This window comes from Trematomus bernacchii, unplaced genomic scaffold (assembly GCF_902827165.1).
Source record: "Trematomus bernacchii unplaced genomic scaffold, fTreBer1.1, whole genome shotgun sequence".
Classification (NCBI taxonomy): domain Eukaryota; kingdom Metazoa; phylum Chordata; class Actinopteri; order Perciformes; family Nototheniidae; genus Trematomus; species Trematomus bernacchii.
The window spans coordinates 3,615,508-3,636,101 of NW_022987409.1; positions in this window are offsets into that span (position 1 = coordinate 3,615,508).

Consider the following 20,594-nt stretch of genomic DNA (forward strand, 5'->3'; position numbering starts at 1 on the left):
ACCTCAACAATGGAATTATGATCAGTAGAAATGGCCATGACATGGGACCTTTAAGTGCTATGTTCACCAGACACATTGGTTATCATTATTCCAAAAGCAAAGCAAAATAAATGTGCACTATCGTCCTTTTAATGGACTATTATATTATCGTACATTTTAATATATTTACATTCAATGTGTATCCTATGGTCATTTTATCTCTATATGATATCAATTTTGTGTGAATATTTTATGAGATGTCAATTGTCTACTGTGAAGCACTTTGAAATGCAGATTTTGTATTTAAGATACTATACAAATTAAGCTTAAAAGGTAGACATAGCTTTAAAGGTCTCCTAGTATGCTATTTTTAGGCATTCATTATGGGTCTCAGATATATACAAATATATAAAAAACATGTCTATGATGTGTTTTGTTCAAAATACCAAACAGATCATGCATTTTAGACATCCCTCATATCCCTTTGTTTCAGCCCTGTTAGAGAACTGCAGGTTCGGGGTCCTTAGCTTGGAAAAAGAGGAGGGGGAGCTAATGCCTGCTCAGAATTCTACCGGAGATAAAGCTAAATGCTGCCGTGATTAAATGCCATATCATGTTCCAAACACATCAAGGATTATTTCTGAAACAGTATGGAGCTCAAATGTTTCTCTTGCGGGTTTACTACAAGGTGAGTTTCTTTTTTTATTTCCTGCTTTTTTACACATACTCTCTCCAGTACAGGTTAGCTCTGAGTGTTAGCGATGCTTGCTAATGTAAACAAAGACCATATTACGTCCAAAACACGTTGGCCATTGTTTCTGATAGCAACTTTCTGATAGTGCCGTGGGTCCACATTTCCGATATAACATCATATCGGACGCAAATCTGGATCAGCTCTGAGAGAGGGTTTTGTTTTCTGACACTTTGTGAGTTCCCTGACACACCGCGGACACATATTTATGTATAAAATACATCAAAAAGTGCATTTTGCATGATAGGTCCCCTTTAATGTCTGGCTGCTAAGGGTAACAAAAGGTACATGGATACTTTGTCAACATTTGTCAAAATCATAAAATATTTTTTCTACTGCAAGACATCGTCCAAATCACTTACAGGAAACAAGAAGACGTCAAGAACAATGCAAACATGCCAATAAACAACATTTAAAAAAAAGCTATTTTCAGCTTCTCTCCAAGGCAGAGATGTAGTACACCCATGGAGAAGGATAGCACACTCACAAGGATCAGCTCCATCCCTCCTAATCCATCTAACAGAGCCTGACGGAGCGCCTTGCCTCCTCTTTACAACTTCACAGCACTGCTTCACCCATTACCCTTGAGCAGGAGCTGCCCTTCTCTGGACCACAGTAACATTCAAACGCTATTCAGAGCCATTAGGCCACCAAGGTCAGCACTTAACTTACATTTTCACAGCTTCGGGCACCACCTTCTCTTTTTTCCCCTCTCTTTCTTTTGTCTGCTGTTATGTTCTTGCGGCACACTGCACACAGGAAAGTGAATTGCTCATTAGCTTGGGCCTGGTGCCATAACATCTGTTATAAAGGGGAAAGTGGGGGGGAAAGAAAACCAGAACATTCAAGGCGATTTTTTTTAGTCATCACAGTTACAGCATCTGACGAATTAGCTGGCCCTGCAGGCTATCCTTGCAACCCTGTGGAGAACATCTTGATTCTTTAGGGGCAAGATGGGATAAAGGTCAAGATGTGTCAGTTTAATCACAAATAGACACTTTTTGAAGGATAATACTGAATGGCAACCAATGACAGACCATCAAGCACATTTCTTTGCAGTTTTCTTTGATAGCGCGGTCAAGGTCCATACATTTCCTGAGGGAGAGGAGGTTAAATTGGTCAGGAACAAGACTTTAAAGGAGAACCATAACTTGTCAAAGCTGTCTGTGGCAGGGCAAAAATGAAATATGGTATCAAAAGTCCAATGCACAATCCCCTTAAAATAAAAATCCTCAGGAAAATATCACACAAATAACTAAAAGGGCTTGCCAAGTGAATTATAATGTGTGTCTCTGCACTGTGATTCAGATCTGCTTCGAAATGTTATGGGTTGTTCCTACACCCTTCCACCAAAATTGATCTAGTCATTTTAGTGTAATCTTGCTGACAAACAAACTAATAAGCAAACCGAACCAAAAAAAACGTAAGAAGGTATTCAAAGATATCACACAAATTATCTGGTCAATATCTTGTCCTGATAACATTTAATATGTTGTTTTTTAGATAGAAAGAAGGACCGAGAGTGACTTTTGTTGAGTTATTTTGCTACCAACCATTACATCATTTTGAGCCTGTAGCTCTGTCTTTTGTACAGGAGATTGTCTCCAAGTTAAAGCCCTCTGGTTCTCCAAAAGACCCTGTCGCGCCTCAACTTTTTAAAGAGGTTTTCCCCACTGTTGGACCATCTGTGCTGGCAGTTATAAACAGCAGTCTGCTCTCACCTGAAGCATGCAGTAGTGCAACCTCGTATTAAAAAACCCAGTCTGGATCCCACAGTTCTGGCTAATTTTAGGCCCATTTCCAAAATGCTTTTTATGTCAAAAATCCTGGAGAAGATTGTCTACAGTCAAATTATGTTTTTTCTGGAAGAGAACAATATACTGGAAGTTTTCCAATCCGGTTTTAAAACTATGCACAGCACTGAAACAGCGCTTTTAAGAGTTTTTAATGACATCCTTTTATCTACTGACTCTGGGGACTGCTTTGTGCTTCTATTTATTGATTTAACTGCTGCCTTTGATACAGTCGACCATGACATCCTGATCTCTCGCTTGGAGCACTATAGTGGGCATTGAGGGGAAAGCCCTGGAATGGTTCAGGTCATATCTGAAGGACAGAACTTTCTCTGTCAGCCTTGGTGACTCCGAGTCATCCTCTGCTCCACTCCTGTATGGGGTCCCACAGGGCTCAGTATTAGGCCCCCTGCTATTTTCCCTCTATTTGCTCCCTCTTGGGTCCATATTTAGAAAGCACGGCATCGCATTCCACTGCTATGCTGATGATAGCCAGATTTATGTCCCACTAACAAAGAAGGAGGGTTACTCAATTAGCCCACTGCTAAAGTGCCTAGAGGACATAAAGGCCTGGATGGTGTGCAACTTCCTAAAACTGAATGAAGGAAAAACTGAAGTAATGGTTTTCGGTGGCACCACTGGCACCACTTCTGTAGACCTGGGTTCCTTGGCTCAGTACACCAAGCCCACCATTACGAACCTTGGCATTAAAATGGACCGTGAACTAAAACTTGAGAGTCAGATTAAATCGGTGGTAAAAACGAGCTTTTATCACCTGAGGCAGCTAGCCAAAGTAAAACCTTTTCTCTCCAGACAGCAGTTTGAGACAGTAATCCACGCCTTTGTCACCACTCGGCTGGATTACTGTAACTCTCTTTACATGGGGGTCAGTGGGTCCTCCCTTGCTCTTCTGCGGCTGGTGCAAAATGCCGCAGCAAGGCTTTTAACTGGCACACGGAAATATGACCACATTTCCCCCATTTTGGCTTCGCTCCACTGGCTGCCAATACATTTTAGGATTCATTTCAAAATCCTTTTATTTACTTTTAAATCCCTAAATGGCATGACCCCACCATATCTTTCTGAGCTGCTACACCCTTACATGCCCACCCGTCCTCTCAGGTCAGCGGATCAACTGCTCCTGAACGTGCCCAGAACCAAGTCAAAGCTCAGAGGGGGCCGTTGCTTCTCTGTAGCGGCTCCCACACTGTGGAACGATCTGCCCATGCACATCAGACAGGCCGCCACACTGCCTGTTTTTAAATCGCTTCTTAAAACCCACCTCTTCTCCTTAGCGTATTAACATCTTTTAGACGAGCGTTGCTTTTATTGCTTTTAAATTGTCTATTGTTTTTACTTGTACTTGTTTTATGGTGTGTGAGCTGAGCTGTGTTATTTTTTGTATGTTTTGTTTTGTTTATTTGACTGTACAGCACTTGGTCTGGAGGTTTAAAGTGCTCTATAAATAAAGCTGTATTGCGTATTGTATTGTATGAACAGTCAGAGTTAATTGAGTTTCTTACTATCACAACGGACTGTTTCGACACATAGCCATAATGCCAAGACAGAGCATTGTTACTAGTCATCTGGCCTTTGTGCAAAGAAAAAAAGATGCAGAAGGTACTTATTATTCTGGAGTAACACCTTAGGAAACGTATTAAAAGTTATGCAAGCAAAAGGAGAAAATAAAGTGTTATAGCACTGAATATCTGAGTACTGGTTGGTTTTATAATCATGGAAATACGATTAAATATTAGCATGAAGACCAAGCATGTAATTTTGAGTCTTCAGTTTGTGTTTTGTTTCATAAGAAGCTGCATTATATTAACCTCGCTAGGATTTAATTTCCCTGCTGCTATTACATGGTGATGATGCATTTGTATATTCAATTTGTCCTTGTGAAATGAAATGCAAGGTAACTGAAATGAACTCAGCCTGATAGCTCCAGCTGGGAGAGGAATATTCAGTCAAGTAATTTCGTTAAGATAACATGAACATATTTTTTCGCTGTGGTTTATTTTTGTTAAGCCCTGCAGCCATGTGCGTAGCATCTTTTGTTTCCTTTCTCTTCCGTGTTCAAGATGTTTGCCAACTGATCAGTTCTCCTGGAGCGAATCCCAGTGTCACATCTCAGCCGAGCAAATGAGCAGGCTGTAAATTAACTTCAATTTCCTAATGACAAATGCAATTCTACTGCAGCAGGGGCACGACATTCATATTTGATGAGCCACCATATCTCACTTCAAAGGTCCCAATAAACCGTCTAGTGAGAATCGTTGGTAAATATACAGCTCTGCACCGAGCAGACAGCTGCCCCCCATGCCTGGAAACTCCCCACAGGCTGCTATTGCTCATTCACAGCTCCGAGATGTCAAGGTATGGCGCTTATGAAAATTGAACTCCAAACTCATCTTCACCCCAGGCTCAAAAAATGCCGAACAATGCCTTGTCATACTCACAAAGCAGAGAGACTAATCTGTGAAGTGAAGCAGGCGTCAACAAACCTAATGTAACGGTGTTGACCAAAGAGAGGAGGGTGCATGTGCGTGTGTGTAAAGAGGTATAAAAGGAAAGCGTGTGTAAAAGAGAGAAATGGATAAAGAGAGAGGAAAGGGTACGGTGATTGCCTTTATTAAATCCCACCAACATTTATTCCAAACATTAATTTCATTGCGCTATCAGAGGCGTTTCAGGGTTGAGGAAGGAAGGAAGAGCAGGAGTAAATTGCTTTCAAGTTCTACAGAGCATTTCCCTCTGGATGGCACAGACTGGGACGCCTCTCCCTCTAATTAAATCCCTGTTGTATTTAAGAGCGTAAGATGTAATTAGAACATTTAGTTTAATTTAAAAATACTTTAATTTCCTCCCTCCTACATGCCACAATTTAATTATATTCAGCATATCGTGTAGTCCTGACAGGAACACAGAGTTGCTATAGAGATGACCACGGCTGCGCTGTGCTTGGAAATTCTTCAGAGTATAGTGAGTCTTCACACAGCGAGCCAAACTCTCACACACACAAAGACACTATGTCCAAGGAAGCACAATGAAGAAAACACTACCACTCGCATGAGATGCATCATGCAAATATGCAAACACGGGTACAAACTGCCACATTTTCCACTAGCCAGCAGCAACCAACAAGCGATTATTCAATCAGTTGCCAGCCTCTCGCACAGATACAGGCCACAGGAGATGCACCTTTACCATTTGGAGCAGAAAAGTCACCCCCACTCGTTTCTCTCTTTCACTGTCTCAATGTCCCTCCCTCTTTTCATGCCACCCGGCATATTGATGCTGCAAATGTTGCCTTAGGTGTCTTTTTCACAGCCGCCACCCCCCCCCACTCGTTGTCTTGATTGGTGCTTTGAAGGCAGCACAGCAGCAATCAATGGCAGTGTGATGGCCGCTGCCACAGTCATTAGATACCCTTTTCTGATGAAAGAATGGACAGCATTCCTGCTCCTCAATACAGATCAATTACCCTGCACAAAGTCAACAGGACACCTCACGCACACACTCTCACACACTCACTCTCTGACCCATTTGCTCTTCACTCTCCATTAGCTGTAACCTCATGTAGCGCCTGCAGTAAAGTCACATATTCTTCCAGTTGTTGCGCATTTTAGATTCGATGCTGAGAAGAAATTTCAGAGTGGTTCAGTCATGCCAGTGATTTACTCTCAGCTTTACAGATCAATAGTTATAATACGCAGCCATTGGCAGTCGGCAGAATGGAGGTCACAGATATTACAGAGACGGGTCTTTGTGTCATGCAGAATGTACAGGAAAATGCCTCAGCGTCTGATAATGCTCAGCTTAGACATGGCAGCTTACCGAGAAAGCACACTCCAAAACAATCGCTTTTATGAAAACTCAAAGCATTACTGAGAAAATAACTTCAAAAACACAAACATCCCAGTCTAACAGAGAGCTTTATACTTGATCCAGGAAAATCTTAAAAATTACAGAAAAAGTATAAACCAGGATTTCAAATGTAAAATCTGACTGAGTCGAAGCAGAACGAACAAAGTTTTCGTTTGATGATACTTGTAAAGAAAGTGCAGCTGAGATATCAAGATTGCTGTGTCATGACACAGAATCACAAAACCCAGGCAATTATGTTGGCTTATTATATTGTTATATAAAGAAGAGAAGCTTTGAGTGCTCTGCTATTAAAACTACTTTGAGATATGTGGTATGTGATCTTTTAAATCATTTTGACATCATCCTTTTTTTAAGTGTATAGTTAAAACAATCCCAGAGAAAATTGGTGCGGGTTATTTGTAGCTCGCAGCAAATTCTTCTTCTTTTTAGACTCCATTGCTGATTAGAACAGTGTGAAACTACCACCTGTAGCGCCAAAATCAAACACTTCTACACATTGTTAGTCACTCTAGTCTTAGGTAAGAGAAATGACGCACCTAAAAAAGTTATAACACCAAAACACAGATGGTTGAAACAAATAGTCAGTGGGTACGTTTCCAGGTCATACATATACAGTATGTCATTATAGTGTCGCTTTCAGAAAAGTCAGGGGGTCAACAAAGTCATTGGGATGCATCATCTAAGAACCATGAAAGTCTGTACAATATATTTTCCATATCCATCAGATAGTTGTTGAAGTTTTTGAGAATGACGGACAGACCAACAGTGCCACTTCTAACTTCCAGAGGATTTACATACAAATGTGTTCACCAACGGGCGTCAGTGTTCTCTGTCTGGAACGCCCTCCATCCACACGCTGCTTGACCATCTCTGTCATTTTTCTAAAAACCGACAATTTGAAATCCACCACTACTTCGCACAGGGACTGTCCAGGCATGCAGAGAAAGTAAACAGTGGTCTGAAAGCTTTCCTTTCCCCTGCCTTACACTTCAATCACTTTTCATGCAAACAAAAGACTGCAACATCTTTGTCACTTTCAGAATAGACTCTCTGAAAAAGCTAGCTTCATGTATCTCAATATTGAAATGTTATCATTTCTCAGCCCTCTTCCTGAAAGCCGGCTTTTCAAACCACCTACGAGTGTGGCCCCTTCTAAACACTCTTCAGACAACATGCTGTCAAAACTTTCTGAGTACACCCCAGCAATACAAAATGCCATGCTGCTTCTGACATTAACCCTCCTCATCCCCACCCAGGACCCTCTCTTTGGGTGTCTTCATGAATGTTAGAAGTAAAGACAGATAAAGGAGGAGAGCGCGGGGGGTGCAGAGTGGTTTAACACTCAGATGAGAGCAGACCTCCGTGCAGCATGGGGCCTGACATGGAAAACATGAAAAGCCGGGCACATATGTGTGAGTGTCAGCTTTTGCATATGCGTGTTTGTGTCTCTGAATATCTACATGGGTCAAAAAGCGTCCAGAGGAGCATTGGAGAACGAGTTATGGTGTGATGTCAGGTCTAATTAGCCAGCCTTGCCTTAGGCTCATTACTCACAGACCACTGGGAGGAAAAAATAGGAGGGGGGGGAGAATGAAAAGGCCACATGGGGAGCACTCAACACAATTTTAGCTTCATCTCCAGTGCTTCCCCACTAAGAAACGCGACAAGACTTTGATAAGGGCACTCGCACCCAACTCAAGACCTCATATCATCCTCCTCCTGCTCCTTCATCCCCCCCACGCTCCACACCTCGCACCCAACATGCATCTGCCTCTCCCAGACTCAGCGTGGAAGAAAAAAAACAAGTGTGGGTTGAAATTATGTTTATAAGATCTGAGGATACAACAAAAAAGGTTTTAGGCCCTCCTGTTACCGTGGAAACACAGTTGTAACCATGCTAAGGTTGATTGGAAAGACCTAGCCTTAATAATAAAGTGGTTGCCAGCAACATGTATGTGATTACAGAGAAAGCCCGGGAATTTTCAGGATGAGGGTCGGCGGGTAGTAAAACAAATGCTTGGAGAGAAATTGCATGTTATTATTATTATAATATTAGCCGACCTCTTCAGAGGTAGCCTTCATCAGTAATCAGCTCGAAGGCACAAATATAAACTATTTTCATTCGATTGTAACCACCGCATCCCCGGCCTCTTCTCACAACAGTACATGAAACAACTAAATGACCAATATATACATTATTTGAACCAAATTAAAATAGTATTACAGCCTTGAGGTTGAACCACACATTTTTTTTGCGTGCGTGCGTGCGTGCGTGCGTGCGTGCGTGCGTGCATGCGTGCGTGTTTAAATCACAAACACTGCAGCCCAGAACTCAATCTTTCATAAATACACCTCAAAGAATTTGTCAATTCTGTCTGCCACTGTATTCACAGGGAATACAAATAGCTAAAATAACATCATTCCCCAGCCGTTTTCATTTTATCTGCTGCCCATGTGTTGCCCTTTGGATTTTATCTCAACCCCCACTCCGCCTCCTTTGGGTGAAAGGATGGGTGATGCATTACTTTGCCTGACACTGAACAAAAACAAAAACAACCTCTATTCAGTTTATGCTCTGTCTTCACATGACATATCTTCAATGAAAAGGTACAAGATCATAAAAAGTATGCAGGTGTATTGATGACAAAACATTTTTAAGAGAGCACACAACAAATCAGAGCGCTACTCAGACAGTAAGTCAAACTTTGACCGCAGGCACGCAATTGAGAGCAGAATTAGATTTGTGAGCGATGGAGGAAATGATTGTGAGTGTTACAAATGATTTGAGCAGAAGGAGGAGTGGTGTAACTTCATCGGAGACGACAATAGAGACTCTCACAGTCTTAGTGATCACAGCTGTGCACTCTGAGGGTCCTTCTCAGGTCGACTATTTTCATTTCCTCGGTCCTCGGTCCTCGGTCTCACCGGAAGTTGATTTGTCTGCGCCATCTTGAGTAGCGTCCCATGGCTCTTATTTCTGCCGGAGGACCGAGGATCGAGGAGCGAGGAGCGATAATGGAGGAGCGATAACCGAGGAACCACCAGACCATCCTCCGGTGAAATCCTCAGATACTCTCCCCGCCCCCTTACTGTGTATCGCTCACTGATTGGACGATGCAGCGCACTGATCTGATGCTTCTTGACATGAGAGCAGTTTCCCAGCGGAGTGAAGAAAACACATGAAACTCACGGGACTCACTCCTCAGTTTATACTGTGTTTTGTTTCAATGAATGCATCATTCAGTTACAAATATGTGATATATCTGAACAACAAAGTGGTCAAAAATTATTTTATTCATTTATTGGAAACATTTTCATGATCGCTTTTTCGTTTTACATTTTCATTTATTGTCATTTCCATTCAGTCAGTCATTAAGTGCTATTTAACATGTTAATTTGCTACATATCCACACAAACAGACACAGTGTGCAATCCAATGAATGTTAATCTAACTGGGTTTTGATAGATAACATATCTCTTTTTCTTCTCTCAATTATTTTATTTCTATTGTGCACTCTAATCAATATTAATCCAACTATTGTTCGTTTATACATTTTAAGAATGGCGTTTATCTTTTTTGAGAATGAGTTCTTATTTTATTTAATGTATTTAGGTCTACAACAGATGATACAAATGTTTGTGTCAGTAAATGTGTACTAACAGAGGCGGGGGTGTTTGTGAAAATAACGGGGACAGAGCTGCTGTCAGAAGAACAGCTGTGCGGCGTCATCACAAACGGACGTCGCTTCACGTGACGCTCCAGAGGAAAGGACGTCCCATTGCTCTTAAAACTCATTTCCCTGCTTCTCGTGGTTTCCTTGCGTCTCTCCATGCTTCCCTGGTGGGAGGGACTAAACGCAGGGAAACGACGCAAGTGAGGGACGCAAGGATTCCATTTAATCGACCTGAGAAGGACCCTGAGCCTCCTGGGAGGTCATCTGAAAGCAAAGCATCACCTGTTTCATTTGACCTGGAAGTGAAATGTCACCTCGTAGCGTTTATTTCTCAATCACCAGATACGTTTTTTAATATATGTATTATCTTAAAAATTCAAACTGCGTTGACGCCAAATGACTCTAGATGACTTTATCTTGCTTTTAAGTTAACATATGAGTATTTTGAGCCTAACTGATTTCAAAGTAATTACATATCACAGTGACCTCAACATCTTCTTCCGAAGTGATTTTCTATCATTGATATTGGTGTTTCTTATTTGTTGTTTTTCTGTCTCTGGATAGTTTTGCCAAAGAATATTCTTACAATAATTAGAAAATAATAATTGTCACTTTTGAGCTGAATGCAGAAATCTAATGAGCCTGATATTTGATGCGTTAAAATAACTATAGAAATAAGAAACATTGTAATAGTATTCATTTCAAAAAACATTAAGGGTAATGGCAATATTATGGCCAATTCAGAAAGTTATTCTGATTATACAGAAAATATGTGGGACAACCCGGTGATAATAAACTCGGCAAAAGCTCAATTATCAATGACTGACCCAAAAGGTTTCTGAAAGTCAATCTAAAGTTAAGAGCAGCCACAAATACTGAAATCGTAGGCTAAATGATAACGCATACAGACAGAAAACATGTAAATCACGTGTTGTCGTATGTGATGTGTGATGTGATACTTCTTAATTGTGTTGTTGACTTTAACATGACCCTGACCTGATGCTCTCTGAAGCTGTCGTCAATTTACGTGCTGGGGTTGATTTGAAAAAGTAAAAGGCCATACAGGTTATGAGTATATGATATATAATCACACAGCAGTATGAAGGATGACCTTAACATTTTATAAGGCGGCAGTCACGCTGCCCTCGCCATTTGCAGCTGTCAGACAGAGGTGTGAACGCAGGCAAGTGAGTGTTTGTGTGCATGAAAAGTGTTTTGGTGTCTTGGTTGAAATACAACAAGACAAAGGTTACCATCAACCGTTGATCCATCACAAGTTATGGGAAATAAAAGTAGTTAAATTAAAGATAACGTAGTTGATATTCGATGTTGATTATTTAAAAGCAAAGTTTCTATCAATCAATCTCTGAGTCACTTCTCCTGACAGTCTTGCAGGCAATAAGAGAGAAACAGTGCTATTTCCTTTCATTATTTATATTTCCTTTCATTATTTATATTTCCTTTCATTATTTATATTACTACAAGCCGCTCTCAGCCCTTTCAAAGGTTGTACCTATCTGCTGTTTAGTATATTCGGGTTTCTGTTCTCGTTTCTAGCATTATCAGTCCAGAAAAAAAAAACATTGTTCCTTTTTCCATTCAAGGTTTAAAACACTAAATATTTATCAAAATAAAGTTTGTTTTATCACAACAATAACCATCAGAATTCACATATAAATGTATGAACTTATTAATGCAGATTATTTGAGGGGCTGCTGCACCTGTTGCGTAACAATCCCTGATCCCATGAACAACATGTGGTAAAAGTGAATAACATGGACAGTAGAATGTGATTAACCATTGTCTAGTGTCTTTTTTCAAATTACAACATCTACTGATGACTATAATGGTAACTTTTCATGCACACAAAGCAAAGAAGCCAAGATAACCGACACCACTGCGTCTCCATTCCTGCAGCTTTATGAAATATCTGCTGTTTTTCAGAAAGTGAACTTGCACACATTTGACTGGATTGTATAAAGTCAGGTGAGAGGACAGACCGCAGGTCGTATAAGGACACACACGGACTGTACGAGAAAACAGGCTGCTCGGTGAAAGCTCTGATTTCACAGCGGTGAATCAAAACAATTATCAAACACATGGCTCGTTTTCTACTGACAGGATGAGTCCACCATGCTGCTGTTCTCTGAAGTGAAGTGACTCCTGCTGGAGACACCATTTCACACACAGCTTAAGACTGAAAAAAGAACAGAAGGGAGTGTTTTGGAAATGTACACAACAAGACATGAGTATTTTGAGCACCTTTTGGAGGTGTATCAGTTTTAATTATCTCAGGGAGGAATGAGCGAGACACAGTGAAGTGGTTTTCTAGTTTTATGGAAAACTAATTGTGCTGAGTGCGGCAGGAAGGGTTCAGGAGATGGTGAGTTGAATGCCGATTGGGCAAAGAACAGCGAGTACAACCAGATGGGTGCGCTGCTAAAAAGCTTCCCCAGTAGAGCTGCAGCAGTAGAGAAAGGGTTTGGTCACAGGTAAAAAAAAACAAGCAACACATAATATGTTGCTGTGTAGGGTAAGACATTAGCCTATAGCCGCCGCTGCAGACACCTAATAGCTTTAACTATCAATATCCAGCATGTCCTGGGCCTTCCCTGGAGACACCTCATTGTTGAAACACCAAAAAAAGGGAGGCATGGCACTTGACTGCTCATAATTAGAAAGCTCCAGTGACTTCCAAAATGTACCATCTCCATAGAGAATATCACCCTGGAAAGCCTCATCTTATCAAGGAGCCATAATGATGGTTTCTGGCTCTGCAGTGCTGATCTTCACTACTCTCAGATTGAAATATCAGAGGTCATGGTTGGATGAAACCAAAAGGAAAATATCATCTGCAAATGAGAGAGCTGCCTCTGAATATCACCAGACCTAAAACTGCTAGAGATGTTCATTTCAAATACAAATTATATAATCAGGGGGAAGACTCGAAGACCATCCGTTATACTCTGCTGTGTGGGGGGGGGGTTGGGAGAAAGAGTGGGGAAAAGAAGTGTGTAATTGTGAATAAGAAAGCCTCCAACAGTAAGGGAAAATATAATTTGAAAGGCAAAAGTTGCATAAACAATGGGTATTTTTTTGTTTGTCAGTGTAAATAAGACAATGCATGACTACATAACCCCTTTATGTCATTGTGTGGTAGAGGCAACACCTAAAGCCATATTATGGTAATCTAGTCAGGTCTGCATAACTTTAACACGATCACGAGACTGCACTATTTTCGCCATATTTAAAAACTGCTCCACATCTGTCAAGATGCATAAAGATTATGAATAACACTGGTCTAAAGAGCTCTGGTATCATTTCGGGCTTTACCTATCAAAGACAAACAACAGCACACTACAGGGGTTTAGATGCGGATATTATGTCTCGGAATCACATTCATAAATATATCCAAGTCAATGTGATCATTCAGGGTTGCCAATAAACCAACCCATCATGTGGTTAAATGTACTATATTTCAGGAGAATTGAGTTCTCTGCTGGTGGGTAAATACATACAAACAACACACTTCCTTTTCTGCTTACTGCCTCACTCTCCATAATAACATCCATCCACCAGACTGTGAAATATGGATCCAAATGTCCAATTAATAGACTCTAAATTGGAATTGTGTTTTCCAGCAGTACTCTCTGTAGTGTAGAAATAAACCAAATGTAATTAAAAGTGTGTGTGTGTGTGTGTGTGTGTGTGTGTGTGTGTGTGTGTGTGTGTGTGTGTGTGTGTGTGTGTGTGTGTGTGTGTGTGTGTGTGTGTGTGTGTGTGTGTGTGTGCGTGCGTGCGTGCGTGCGTGTGTGTGTGTGTGCGTGCCTGCGTGCGTGCCTGCGTGCGTGCGTGCGTGCGTAGGAGTGTATGGCGAGTGTAATAATAACTAATATCTTCATCTCCCATGGACGTCCTCATTTAGACTTTATCTTTCACCTGGATTGCCCGCGGCTTCTCGCTGATGCAGATGAGCTCTGTGAGTGAAAACACTCGCACACATACGCTCACAGTTACATGTGAATCTAACCAGACGTGATGCATGCAGTCCCACATGCAGAAACAACACTTTCTCATCTCCAGGGCAGCATAACTCCAGGATTGTCCCTCCGTCTTTCCTATTCTTTGTCTTCTCTTCATGTCTTCTTCTCTCTATTTAGATGATGCACACTCAGGCACAAACTAACCCTTCATCACCGTGATGAAAAAATACCGACTCTCGCCTATTTCTTTAATATGGTCCTGAGAGGAAATTCAAAGACACGCCTAGCCAAATCTCTTGTGTTTTGAATAAAAGCATGAAAGAGTAGAGGGATAAGGACTGCCAGTCTGAGTTCCTGAGATAAGTTTTGATGATAAAGCTGCAAGACACAATCAGAGGACGTAGAAAAGGCGCGAATTGCATGCAGAGCAACGGCAGCCATGACAGATGTAGATAAACAGTGCGGTGCTAAAGAGGTCAGTGTCTTTATATCTCAGCACCTACTTCACTCTGTCATCTATCCATCTGTCTAATCTGCAGCCCTGCACGCTACTCAGCTGATTGAACATGAGTGATTGATCTATGCAGCGATGTAAAGTTCATGTCTGAATCATTTGCATATGGAGATCCGAGAACAAATGACTCTTTGAAGCATTCACTTCCAGTCCATTAGACAGAGAGTTATTACCTAGATTACTTCATTTTAACAAGAATAAGGTTGCAGTTTATCAGCTCACAGAAAAACTAGGGATAACTGCGTGGACATTCAGCATTCTGTTGGGTTTCCTCTCACTGCTACAGTTACTCCCACAAGACGAGATAACTTTCCTTGTACAGCACATTTCATCACAGGGTTATTTAAAGTGCTTAATATAAAACACAGACTAAAAGAACAGAACAAGTGACTGGGGGTTAATTAAAAACATAGAATAAAACGGGATGTCATTACAAAACTAGATTTATAGCCCAGATTAATTAGTAGTTTAATAAAAGCACGTCTGAAAGATGACGGAAAAGCCTTGATATCTTTGATATGTCATTTTTGATTTATAAATGAGAAGCTGCATTATCATTTTTGATTGTCTCACAGAAGAGCAGCGATTTGAGGATTGGAGTAACATTTTTTAGTGATTTAAGCTGCAGTTTTTAAATCGATAGAGAAGTCCATTACAGTAGTTGAACCTACTGAGAACAAATTCACTAAATGTCAATAAAATGAGATTTCTTCTCAAATTATTCTGTAGCTCTTTTGCTTCAAATTATATTTTCTTAATGTATTCCATAATAAAGTTTGATCAAAACAAAACTGCTAAAATAGAATGATTGAAATGTATTTATATGTATATGTCCCTTATGAAAATGTTACTTGTATGTAGATGTTTATTCTGTGTCTAAAAATATAAGTTATTTACCTGAGTGTACTATATTGGTGTATATTTTATGTAATGAAGTACACCGGCACTACAGGCATGTTTTCAGCCACTCGGTTGGTGAGCAACAAATATGCCTTAACTAAAGAAATCAGATGGCACTGCCTGACGCTTGAGTGGGTGTGTGAAGTGTTTAGTGAACATCCTGCTCCAACTCATTTGTGATGCAGAAAGCCAAAGGAAGCCAAATCATTTAGTCCTTATCCAGAGTCACGGCCAGCAATGGCAAAACACAATAAATCAAAGTCGCCACAGAATCCGCCTGCCGGATGTTTACTGGTCAAAGAAACATATTGTATCTTTAGAGAAAAAGAGAGGTTTTAATACCACCAAGCAATATAGTCAGGAGATGAGAGGTTCCTATCACACCATGGGGGTTTGGCAGTGCACATTCATTGGTTTTAACATGACTCACTGCCTCCTCGCTAAGACTGAGCACCAACAGGAGATTGACTCTAAAAATAAAGACCAGGCACCATCAGCATTTCCTCACATAGACCTACTATACATCTTGCCCTGGTACTGACACAGCTGCCAATGGAACGTGCACAAAGAACCAGTCAAAGGCAGAGCTTTGTAAGAGCTCACCGAGGAGAAGCAGGATGATCTCATTGACATGTTCACAAAAAGGTTTTAGGTGCAAATTTGGCGATGCAAACAAGGATCTCCAGAGTGTGAGTCAGGATTTAATATGTTAAGAGGGAAGGCTTAAAGTAACATCTACTGGCACATGGATAGGTTAACATGACTGGAGAGATTCTGAAAGGTCAATACAGTAAAAAATAATCGAACATTTAAAACAGTGTTGTTTGGCTGAGTTTTATTCCGCAGCTCTTGGATCATTGGGAAGGAAGCCACAAGTAAAAAATGCTTAAACTCTCTGCCGCTATATCAGTGACCAGCTGCCCTCTGCGAGAAAGTAGGATTTAACATGAAGAAACGCAGTCAAAGATGATGAGGAGTTCTGCAGTCTTGTAACATTGCACCGACTATTGGATCGGTCTGCATAGCAATAAGTTTGAACTCTTAACACAGCCGTTTCCATAGGAACTAAGTAATGCGGCTATCAGCTCACAAGACAAATTTATGAGAGGCTTTACGGGCTGAAGCAAGAATATTTATGTTCAAAACAGAGCCACAAGGCACATAAAATGATTTGGGCATTAATTAAGAAGGATTATAACCAAGCTTTATGAAACATATTGAAATAACTTCAGGTTTTTCATCATCATGCAGGCTATTTCTACAGCACAAACATCAAACATCAATAAACACTGCCCTTAGGCAAGGCGCCTAATCTAGAATGGAAAGCCTTTGCCTTCAGAAAACTGAACTAGCGAAACAAAAAGAAGCTGAAACAAAAAGAAGCTGAAACAGCACGGCTGTTGTATTTGCTGTGGGGGGAATCCGCAACAAACGGATAATTTACTTGACTTTTGTACGAAGGTTTATTTAAGTCAAGTGATTCTAAAGGGAAACGTTATCCTTAAAGCTATCACTCTTGTTGTCCCAGAACTATTAACATATTGCCATTTTCTGTATTTGTATTAAATGTATTCATTTTGTCTTGAACTGTTAGGCACATGTCTATGCAACTGTATGTATGCATATACAGCTTAGATCCAAACATGTTTTGATGAAACGGGAAACCATAAAACAAAGACGAAAAAATGAAGGCTATGTGTACAAGAACAATGTAGTGTGAATTTCAATAAAACAGGGTGCATGTGTATTATACAATACATACTTAATATAGAAAGATATATCTATCTATCTATCTATCTATCTATCTATCTATCTATCTATCTATCTATCTGTTAATGACAATGCTAACAACCTTCTAGGTGACAGATGTGATCATTAGACTGATTATCCAATATTTTACAGTAGTTAAGCTAGTAGCATTTAGCAACAACAAACCAACTGAAAAACAATCAAATTTAACAAGCAATGCAAAGAATAACTTGCGATGTATACAGAGTATACAATAAATATAAGCTCTACTTACAGTTGGGGTCTTTTGAGTGCTAAAACTGAGAGGATAGCAGTAGATGGTCTTTCCCCTGTGTAGCCACGCTTACATGCAGCTCAACTCCCTGTTTAACAATCAGAGGCAGGTCTATTTTAGTGCAGTATTATAAGTAACAACTAAAGGGTAATTAAAGGCCAAATGACAAAAAATGAATTCAACAAAACAATCTAAGTGAAAAACTGTACACACATTCGCTGTACATGATGAGCACTAGCGTGTTAGCATGCAGACATAGCATTTAACTCAAAGTTGTTAGCCTCTAGCATGTCTGTGGACTGTTGGCTCTTTTCTCCCACTGGCTGGCCTCGGAGGTACTGACAAATGGTCAGATTAAATAAGTAATATGTTATTTAGAGAGCTAGTTATGTTTTAATCTAAGTGTGCTAAAGAATTCACATAGTAATGCAGCCCTCAGCTAACTAACAAACGTCCGATGCAGTAACACAAAATTGATCTGCTTTGGCATGTGGGAGATAAGTTCCCTGCGGCAGGAAAAGCTGCAAAGCGTGAGGTGAGGAAAGAAGGAATACATTACATTTGGATTCATAATTGCAGGCAGTGATGGGTGAGGGTAGGCAGAAGTAATGTTGGTCATTACAGCTGACAGAGGCATAACACGTATTTACAGACCTGTTTATTTTTGCTCCTTTTTTGTCATGTTGTGTTTTTTCTCCAATTTATTTAGGGGGGGGGGGGGGGTAATCAGAATTGGGCTTTCAGTTGCAAAAGGTTTATAACCTCTCTAAAGGCCCTTTCACCCCTTCCATGTTTGAGTTTTCCAGGTTGATCTGAACCAAAATGACAGATGTGCGATATCAATAACCTCCCTCCCTTCCAACGTATTGACCTATGAGGCAAATCTTGGTCTGAAAAAAATGTAGTCATAAGATAGTTTTAAAATTGCATTTAAGTTAGTTTACAAAGTGTTTTTTTTAAAGTTTTAGTTATATATTTGATGTGTTAAGTGTTAGTATAACAGTAGTTTCAGTTTCAGTTGGTCATGTATAATGTCTCAACTGTATACAGCTAGATGCAGGCTACATACAAAATACATAGTTGGAGAGCTGCGTTAGTTTCAGTTTTAGTTAATGGTAAAAACCCCGGAAGAGACCAAATGTTTAATTCAAGTTTTGTCCAAAAAGATCTTTTGGAAAAACACTAACAAGGTGGTAGGTGATGACAACAGGATGCAGGTATGCCATGCATATAGCTTGCATAGTTGCAATTTCATACCAAAACTAACCAAATAAAATCAATGTAACAAAATGGGAACCTTGGTTAGGACTATTAGGTGTGAAAAATATATAGTTTAAGTGACCAAATCCCTTTGTTTCGCAAGTATTTTGTTAGGTTCTTCCTTCCTTTGTCTAGTATTACAAACTGAACTGAATCTCCACATTCAACCTCTTAGCTATCATTGGTATAATAAATAAAATAAGAAAAATATACGCCTTCTACAAGGATCAGCAGCTGCTCTCTAGATAACTGCACTATTTCATAAAGAAATTCCACCTCTTCCTGTGCACCCATCCTGAAGACGTCCCATGTAAGGACATATGTCAGTAATTGAGCGAGCAACTGAGCAGCACCAAATAAAAGCAGACAGAATTAATTGCAGGCTGCCGTAGTGACCTTTTCTGTTTGATAAATCATAAAGCCTAAGAGACTGCCATTAGCCTCGTGGATGGGAAATATACAGCTTTGAGAAATGATCTCGGATCTCAGGGTCTAGAGCTGTATCGACCAGGCTAGTTTATGCTTTTAGTGCACATACAGCACACACACACACACACACACACACACACACACACACACACACACACACACACACACACACACACACACACACACACACACACACACACACACACACACACCACACACACACACACACACACACACACACACACACACACACCCACACACACACACACACACACACACACACACACACACACACACAGAAAAAAATGCAAGATTTGTATCATTCTTCCCCTATCTGCTGGAAATGGGACAGATACACCTGGAGCTTTATGGTCTGAGGAGGAATCAAACTCCTATTTTATCATTCAGTAAAGAGAGGCATTTCCTTGGTGCCTAATTAAGCTTCAACAGGAGGAACCACACTAGCGTCTCTGGACTGTTAATAATGTAGACAGTCATTATGTGCTTTTCTACTTCATTTTAAGAGGAAACCACATATCATTGGCTTCTGAATTACGCAAGTTCTCAATTCTTTATCTCGGCTTATGACTGAATAATTAAAATGTAGAAGAATCAGTAGACAACTTAACATTAAGTTAGGTAGTAATATATGGACAAGAGTAATTATGTCAAGGTGAAATACAAAGTAAGGGAGCCAAGTGTGGGGATTTCCATTTGATTTCATCATAATAAAGCAATGGGGCTTCATCATCAATAAAATACTGCAATATGGGGTCAGGAACTCTGCATGACTGTGTGAATCAGCTATGTCAAATATCTTCAAGGCTTCAAGGTTTTTTCTTAGTCCAACAACTCCAGGTATATCAAGTTAATTATTTTACATTGTATTTAAACATACATATTATTTTTTGGAGGTGAGTTGGAGATTAATTATTGCTGCAATCTGTTAAAGTAAACATAAGACCTGTTTAAAAATGGGATCATGAATAAAGAAAGACATATTCAGCACAGAAAGGCTTCAGCATGGTGAGATGAAACAGAAATGTATTTTCCATGAGGGTTCAGCAACATTAATTCAAATTGGGTTTTCCTTTTTGTCCCTCCTAAGGTTTACACTTGGTCCTTATCAGCACTGCAGAGAGCAAAAATCAAAAGCATGGTTTAAGGCATGAGTTTAGATCATCCTACACTTTACTTTTAAGGGGTTTCTGTGGCGGTGCACACTGAGGAATGAGAGAGGCGCTATAAAACAGAAAATTACACACACACATGATTATGACAATGCACAAAATGTTGAGTTGTTAAAATACCATGGTTAAAGCTTGTGTTGCCTGCATTAATTGGTAAGTTTCTAAATCTGTAATTAGTGGACTCGCCATGTCTGCAATGTGTGCAGTGGT